The sequence below is a fragment of the Patagioenas fasciata genome, chromosome 1 (genome assembly GCF_037038585.1).
Source record: "Patagioenas fasciata isolate bPatFas1 chromosome 1, bPatFas1.hap1, whole genome shotgun sequence".
Lineage (NCBI taxonomy): Eukaryota > Metazoa > Chordata > Aves > Columbiformes > Columbidae > Patagioenas > Patagioenas fasciata.
The window spans coordinates 78,142,087-78,150,047 of NC_092520.1; the positions used below are offsets into that span (position 1 = coordinate 78,142,087).

The following is a 7,961-nucleotide window of genomic DNA, read 5'->3' on the forward strand; positions in this document are numbered from 1 at the left end:
GTGTAGTGCATGTTAGGTTGTATCTCCAAATGATTTCCATGGTCAAATTCTGAAGCCTGGATGAAGTATTTTCAAGATGGATATATTTCAATGCCGGAACAACATACATGAAATTTATGACCTTTCAATATAGCAGGTGTGATAATAATATATAAAACCATAAGAGGCAATGTTTATCAGAAACAAGATGAAAGCAGGCATATTTTTCCAATATATGTTTCTGATCCCCTCATCACATCTGTCCGTCCAAGACAGTAGCATTGATCAAATGAAACTTCCCCCAGTAAAACTAGTAACAGTTTCCTTCAACCACCAATTACTCTGGAGTTCTGCAATACCCTCATGTAGTGTGTTATTCTTCTATCCCCAACTCGTCGTGTTTTCATGATAGCTGGATTATTCAACTACTGTAGGAGTGCTGAGTGTGTAACATGAGGACAAGATCTGGCTCATCGGCCCTTGTTCTCCACAATTAAGACACTCTCAGGCACAGGGCATGTAAATGTACGTAAACAGCTATTAACTGCTCCCTCTCCCATCCAGGAATATTTTACACTTGGCTTGCACAGAAGAAAGCACAGAGTGAAGAATCAATCCAATTAACTCCCAAAGCAGTGACAAAACAGCTTCTGACCATACACATTAAAGCTTATCAGTGGTTTCAAGGTGGGATGACAGAGGTTTGCTGCATGGTATCCGAGAGGCCATAAGAAATATGTTATTTCCCAGTGGATTGCTCCCTTGGAGGACATGGACATTTCTCTCTTTGAAACAAGACTAATAGGAAGCCTCATGACGTTGCTTCCCTTATATTCCACATGAAAGGTCAGTCCCAGTGGATGCAGATGTACAAGATTTCCAGGGACATCAGGTCTCTATTATTTTCCCTCCCACTGTCCCTGCAACAAGACAGTACAACAGTACAGTATTGTTGAGTACAGAACAACTGGCACATTCTCAGCACACAGGGAAGGTTTTCCTCTTACACCCTGATCCATGGGTCCCAAAGCCAGAGAAAAGCTGTGACAGCATGTCATAACTGAAGACTGTACTTTTTGCCATGGCTGCAATTGTGTGCTGTGATCACATGTTTACCAACATACCTGTCACCCATAGCAGTGATTTGTGTAGGTTGAACTTCAGTAATGATTCTTTATCATTTCCAAGGGCACCTTCAATAGGTGTCAGATGTATAAATACCTTCAGCATCTTGCAATAACACCCCACTTTCAGACTGCACCCTACATTGCTTTCTCTTGGCTGTCTATCATGTCTTTATCTTTTGTTAAGGTCTTGCAATTTTGCTTCTCTAGGTACAGAGATATTAAGCAGCTCAAATGCCCTTTGTGAAAGAAAGACCATTATTTAGAATGACTGCAAAAAGGGAAAGCTCTTGGATAATGAGATACATATATCTTGTCTTTTAAGTATGTGTAGCAATATCCTAAGTAAAAAGGTTGTGTTGCTTTCCTGTTTGATATTGCCACAGCTCTCTGTTAAAAAAATTCAGTAAATCGATTCAGGAAAATGAAATAACCCAGCATACCAGACCTTGCCTTTGAGAGTTATGCCATAGATATAGTTGATAAAACAGTGTTGTCTCTGAATTAGTAAGTTACTACACAGCAGTTCTAAATAATATATTTAGGCACTGTTTTGACACTTCTGCTGTGATACAGAAGCACTTCTTTCTATCACAAAGCTAGAACCAGGAAGAGCTACAGACTTAGATGTTCAAAACTGAGAAGGGATTTGAGGCCAGTCTTGCAGGGTGGGTTGTGATTGGGAGACACACACATATGGCCGAGTCCAGGCTAGAACTGGCCGGAGTCAGATGCTGAAATGAAGGTAAGCCAAGATCATATGTCAAGAAGGCCAGATATAGAGAGCCAAAGACCTGAGACAAAAGAATCCTGAGGGAACGAGGGAACTGAAGGGCAAGATGTTACTTTCACCCTTCTGAGGCTACCTGACCAGGAGCAGGATCTGTGCCTGGGACTTCAGGAGGCAGGAGCAAGGGATGAGTAGCCTGAGGATGGCAGCAGAATCAGCGTGAGAAACAGGTGGCAGGGGCTGAACAAGGAGGAGCTAGGATCATGGTCAAGGATGGAAACTGGAGGCTGGCAAATGAGAAGCACAATTCTGTAAGAGAGTAGGGGTCATCCTGAGCAGGGCAGAGCAGCTCAGTGGGCTGACTCAGTGAGCTGAGCAGCAGACCAAAGCTCAAAAGTTCTAATGGTTGTCAACTGGGCAGGTTACTACAGGGCCAAGATGCTGCAAAAATGACATTTCTGTTTTTTGTTGGCAGTTAAAGAAAAACAAAGTAGCCTGATTTGCCAAGGGGAGTTACAAATAGGAATACCTAAAGGAGTTTCAAGTAAGGGACTGGAAAACTGAGATACCCTAAAGAGCTAATGACCTTGAAAAAAGTAGGCATTAGTTACTAGAATGATTTATCTCTATTTGACAACAAGGATCCTGTTTACCAATCTATACTGTAATGTGCACATGATATGACAGTTCAAAGACCAAAGGAGTGATATAGAAATTGTGGAGACCACAGACTAATACAGAGTTTCATCTGCATGGGAATTAAACTGAGTGGATAAACAGAAGAAGTGATTATCCAAGGAACATGTGAAATGCAGAAGATCAAAGAATGAATTTAACAGGGCCTAGCTACTGCCTACATCTGTGCAGGACTCCGGAGGTAGCATGCTGCCATGGTGACCTGCTGCACATTTCAGATCTCGGGGTGCTGGAGCCCCCCTCAAATGAGGTCTGGCAGGATGATGCAGCTGTGCTGTATCCTTTCTGTACTGTATCCTTTTTATAAGGTACCATTTAATCTCCCTTTTGGTTGTCTATGACACTATGAGTGCTGACAGGAATGTGATGATCCGGTGCAAATGCTGTACAGTGGTTAAGTTCCAATAGTGTACAGTATTGGAAAAGAATGATTAAATAGTTATAATAATAAAATTAAATTTAAAAAGTAATGATTTATAATGAATTAAATTACAATTCATGTAGTGATTTCTAATGAATTAAAGAATTAAATGGTGATAAAATGATGAAAAAATATTAAATAATAACTAAATATCTTACATACTCTGTTGTACAATGTAACTGTTTTTTTTTTTTTCTAGTATAAACTCAGATGTACAAAACAAGGTAGTGAAGGGGAGGTTTTGTCCTTGCTTTCATGTCCTGTCCCTCCACACCCCAAACAGTTATTGCTCACCATGAAAATTTCCTATAACAGCACTGCTGAGGTTTAGAGCTGCAAGGACATGAGAACAGCAGTATGAAAATAATGGCATGAGAAAACTGAAGCGGAAATATTGCAGAGACTTTGGAAAATACTGCCTCAGCAGCTTCAGAGAAAGATTATAGCAATGCCAAGTGCTTGCTATTTGCAGCTCTAAGGTACCCAAGTACATGCAGCACAAGTACTAGAGGCTTGTGGTGGGGTGATATGGGGTAATAAAATTTCTCAGAAAACTAATCAGAAATCTTAATGGAAACCATGGCTGTATAAACCATGATGTAGTGCTAGTTCAAGATCCTGAGGAACATGGGAAGGCAACAGCAGAGTACAGACCTGGAGGTCAGGCAAGCAGACTTCCTCCTCGTTTCAGAAGTGGGGGGAAGCCCACATTCCAGGAGAATGGCACGTATTGCACCTACAGATAAAAATGGAAGAAGGACAACTTGAGGACCTACAGACATGTCAGCCTCATTTCAGTTGCTGTGGAAATGATGAAGCAAATTTTGGAAGCCATTTCTGCCCATATGAGTGGGAACAAGGTGAGCAAGAATAGTCAATATGAATTCATTAAGGTTAAATGATGCTTGACCAATCTGATTAGCTTCAGTGCTAAACAAGATCAATCATTGGAGAAGGTAAGAGCGAACAGTGTTGTTTACATAGACTTTAGTCGGGCTTGTGACATGGTTTCCCACAATAATCCTGTGCTATCCAAAGCACTGCTCTGGCTGGCTGACTGAAGAAAGAGGTTTTGGCTGGCTGTTCCAGCTGGCTGGCCAGGGCGAGCTACTCTGGCTGGGTGTCCAGGCAACATAATTAGTCTGACCAGCTGGGGCAAGAGCATCTGACTGGCTAGCTTGGAAGGCTTTATCTGGCTGGCTGGCTGGAGTTGAGAGTCTCTAACTGGCTGGTATGAGATGCTCTGGCTAGTCGATGGGGACATATGCTCTGGCTGGTCGACCAGGTTTGAGAAGCTCTGGTTGGCTGGATGGGTAAGCTGATCTGGATGATTGGCCTGGACTGAGAATCTCTTGCTGTCTGTCTGGCTGGAGAAAGAGGCTTTGGCTGGCTGGGTGAAGAAATGGGCTCCAGCTGGCTGGCTGGGGTGAGCTGCTCTGGCTGGCTGACCAGGTAAGATGATCTGGTTGGCTGGATGTGGCAAGATGCTCCATCTGGCCAGCTGGGGAGACGGGCTTTGGCTGACTGGTTTGGCTTGAGAGTCTCTGGCTGACCAGCTGAGGTTGAGCAGCTCTAGCTGGCCAGCCAGGGCTGTGGATCTCTGGCTCGCTGGAGAAACAGGCTGTGGTTGCTTGGCCCAGACAAGCTGCTCTGGAAGATGATCTAGTTGGCTGGCTGTGGAGGGAGGCTCTGGCTGGCTGTGTGTCAGCTCTTGATTCTGGAACAGAGCAATGCTGGGTTTTTTGAATGGAATTATTTTTGGTGACCTGGTGAGATTCCATAACTTATCCAAATAAAATGACAATTCAAACACTGTGGTAATTAAAAATAAATGAAATACTAAATTGATAGTTAAAGAAAATCTAAGTATAAAAGTGAAAATTGTCTCTGATGACCATTTTTTTTTTCTCCTGCACTGGATTTTTGGGTCATGTTAATGAAATTTTCTTAGTTAATGTTCCACAGTTTAACTATGTATTAATTGTCATTAAATTAACAGCCCTTTTTGTCAAGGAAGACAATAGCAATATTTTTGCTCTCTGGAATTACTCACACAGGCTATTGAACTATCTAATCAGCAACCCTTTAAATATATACAGTTGAAGAAACTGTGAATGACTATTTCTGGAGCTGTGATCTCAGTTCTAGGTTGTGCATTTCTGGAAGCCTGCATCTCATCTGACATACAGGCAGCATACTCCAAACTTGTGGCCTTTTGTGTCCTCTGTAGTGGCTTAGCCTACCAGGATTTTCTGCAGCATGGCCAACTGAATCATTTTCCTCTCTTGAGTTACCACTATAATGCCACTAAACATCTCTTACAGTCTGGTTTTAAAAAAAAAATTGTAACAAGGAAGTTTCTGGAGTATTCATCTCTGTAGCTCTTTTGATAGTTTGGATTGTTTTTCATTTTGTTTAAAAAAAGTCTTGTTAATTGGAGGCAAGATTGCTATTTCTTCCCTAATAGAAAAAAAAGTATCATTGTTTCCACCAAAATTTTGTGAAATGGAAAACTATGGCGACACACTATGTTTACATCTGCACACTGTTACTTGCACAGCCTCCGCCTGTGTTCTTTTTCTAGGAATACATAGTGCAATTTTCTACCCTTTTCCCATGGATTATAATGATGAAATAATTCAATTTCTTCTCCGAAAGGGTTATCAAGCACTGGAACAGGCTGCCCAGGGAAGTAATTGATTCACCATCCCTGGAAGTGTTTAAAAGATTTGTAGATGCAGCACTTAGAGATGTGGTTTAGTGGGACTTGGCAGTGTTAGGTTTATGGTTGGACTTGAACAAGATCTTAAAGGTCTTTTCCAACCTAAATGTTATCATTCTTGCTGTGCTGTGGTATCTTCTGTAGTTTGCCCACAATGGACCTAATGTGCCATACTAAGAACAGTGCTCCAGACTTAGTAGTCACAAATAGATGATGATGATCACGACGTTCTTACTTGACATGGATCTACTGGCAGAGGTATTTTAGAGTGAGGTGTTTTGGGAATGAATCATGCGGCCAGCTTGCGTTGAAGCTGTGATCTCCAAATCTTTGTGCTCTTCTGCCGCATGCTTATTTTCCATTTGTATGTATGTATTTTGTGCATCCATCCCAGTCCTTCTTAGTAAATTTCACCTTGATTTAAGACAACTTTTGAATTCTCATCACTTTCTCTAAAATCACAGTTCTTCCCCTGATGATTTTAAGCATTCTTTCTCTTTTGTCATCTGAGACTTGATGCAAGGTTGAACAGGGACCGTCCTCTGACAGATCCTGTCAGTTTGAGAGCTAATCACATTTTTCTCCCAACTATCCTAACAAGGATGCATGCTCAATAATTCCCCAGGTCCCCTCATTTCCCATATTTCAATTCATATGCTGTGGTTATACATCCCCAGTCCTCTAGGAAATCTCTAAAGTTGTTTCAGAAATTATTTTGGCTAGTTTCCAAAGCACTTGAGTAAATTTCATGAGGTTCTGCTAACTTGAATATGTTTAATCCACTAAAATATTCCTTAACTTGCGCTTCTCTTCTTTAAACATGTAATTTTTTTTTTCCTCATGCATTTTGTTAATATCAATCCTAAAATCCAGATAAGTATCTGAAAGCAGCTGTAAAGAAAAGTCAGCAAAACACTGCTACATACCTCAGCTGATGGGTACATCACTACAAATCCCAGAATACAATGAAATCCAAATGAGAAATTAAAAAAACCCAAAACATACCCTCCACCAGCAAGGAAGAATGTATCCCTTGTCCAACCAGCTGACTGAGTGCTGCATGTCATCAGATTTGGTTTATTTATTCCAGTCATCTGTACAAAGGAAGTCTGCTTCAAATATCATCTCCACTGAAGGAAGAACAATAATGAGCAGAGAAAATATATTTGCATCACCAAATGTGATCAGTGGTTTAGCACAGAACAATATATCCTTTTAAAAATGATTTTTATATACTTTGTTTAGCCTGAAGGATTATGTTATCCTTTGGTGCAGACTGTAAAAGTAACTATAGCACTAGCAAGAATTTACGAAGTATGTCAACACTGTCAAAGATTTGGACAGCACCCAATATACAAAAACTATTCTCAGTACTCACCCAGCAGTAACAACAGAGATGGCCATAACAATATTTTGATCAAATATTTACACAGAGAGTAACACAAATTTCTTTGATCTCCTGGTTAAGACAGTGCTGAACATACCAAACTAATGGAAACAATTAAGAACTTAGCTAATAATTATTTTGGCCATTTTATGACAACTATGAATACATTCATGGTTAGTACTGTTGTTCTTCCGCATCAGTAGGGACAACCATTTACACATCAAAGTACTATTTGGAAATCACAGCAATAACAGCTCTACAGTAAGGATGACTTGTTCTAAGAATGAAGGAGGTAGAGAAGGGATGGAAAAAAAACCCACCAAATCCACAACAGAGAAAAAAATGAGCAAGCAAAGTGAGAAATAAAAATACTCCTCTATAAAACTGCACTGATTTTTGTCATATGACCATATACATTTTGCCTAATTAAAACATTCAGAGTTAGTAGTGAAAGTTACAAACAAAATAGCAGTATAGTATAGTAAGTAAATTGTTCCAAATAGTAACTCTAGAGCATGCAAATGGAAAGGTGGGGAGTTCTCTCAGTGATGAGTCTCTTTTGCTGCTGAAAACATAGCTCAGCTTTTTCCACAGCAGCTGTCTAATGACAGAGGGTATTTGATATTCCTATATGTACTGTTGAGGAATAGAAGTAGCAGCATGCAGCAAACTTAAGAACGAATGGGCTTGAATGTACTGTTAAATGTCAAATACCAAGGATAGCTATATCTCCTCTCAAAGATATTTAAAGAATGGTGCTTCTAGCAAAGGTACAACAGAGTCTATCTTCTATTATCTGATTACAAAAATACCTTTTGTAGCTCAACTTCTGTATTCTGCAGCTTTAAATCCTACTTTTCTTATGAGAAACATGAGTTTTCAGTTGGATAAAGAATGAAAAA

At 40.2% G+C, this 7,961-nt stretch overlaps 1 long non-coding RNA gene across 1 annotated transcript; it reads right to left on the reverse strand.

Annotated features, from left to right (window-relative positions):
• Positions 1-669: 669 nt before the first annotated feature.
• LOC139827000 (uncharacterized) lies at positions 670-6,831 on the reverse strand. The gene is made up of 3 exons (XR_011737174.1): positions 6,678-6,831; positions 3,605-3,686; positions 670-899 (listed from the first exon to the last, which is right to left on the reverse strand). It is a non-coding gene; the product is annotated as an uncharacterized lncRNA (long non-coding RNA).
• Between the last annotated feature and the right edge of the window lie 1,130 nt (positions 6,832-7,961).